A 675-nucleotide genomic window follows, 5' to 3' on the forward strand; every position below is an offset into this window, starting at 1 on the left:
TTTCCACAGATGTAGTCTATTTGATTTCTATGTGCTGATCCTACTTTCTGTAATTAACTGTGATCTCCTGGGGGCAATCAGGAATTCTCTGATTGTAATGACTTACTTTGTTTTATGCTGTTGTTGAATGAATGATTATTGCATCAGTATCTGGATTAGTATAACCTAAGTTGTGACAATTAAGGGTCATCATTTAAATAGTAGATATTTAACGTATTGACACTTATTGAGACGAGAGACTCCTGATGTGGCACTTGACCACAAGGTTTGTTTGAACCACAAGGTCAGCGATTCTAACTCACCAGCCGTTCCTTGGAATCCCTATGCAGAGTCACTATGAGTCAGAACCGGCTCCACAACACTTAACAATAACATTGGGATGGTAACTAGAATTAATTTTACTTTTCATGAATAGATATTAAGGCATGATATCTGTTTTGAAGCACTTTAAACTGCAGATTAAAAAAACAAAAACAAAACCCAAAACATTAAGAGCCAAATGCATCTATTATAAGTTAATGAATGTTTCCTTGAAATGAAAAGTGCAATATTGCTTTACCTGACTTCTTGGAAACAGATACTCAGAGGAGATCCGCTATATATCAGATATGAATCCCACTTTCACCTTCTTTTGAATATAACTTCAGGTCTGTTTTACAGATAAAGTTGAGGCCA

Source organism: Chrysochloris asiatica, unplaced genomic scaffold (assembly GCF_000296735.1).
Source record: "Chrysochloris asiatica unplaced genomic scaffold, ChrAsi1.0 scaffold00072, whole genome shotgun sequence".
NCBI lineage: Eukaryota > Metazoa > Chordata > Mammalia > Afrosoricida > Chrysochloridae > Chrysochloris > Chrysochloris asiatica.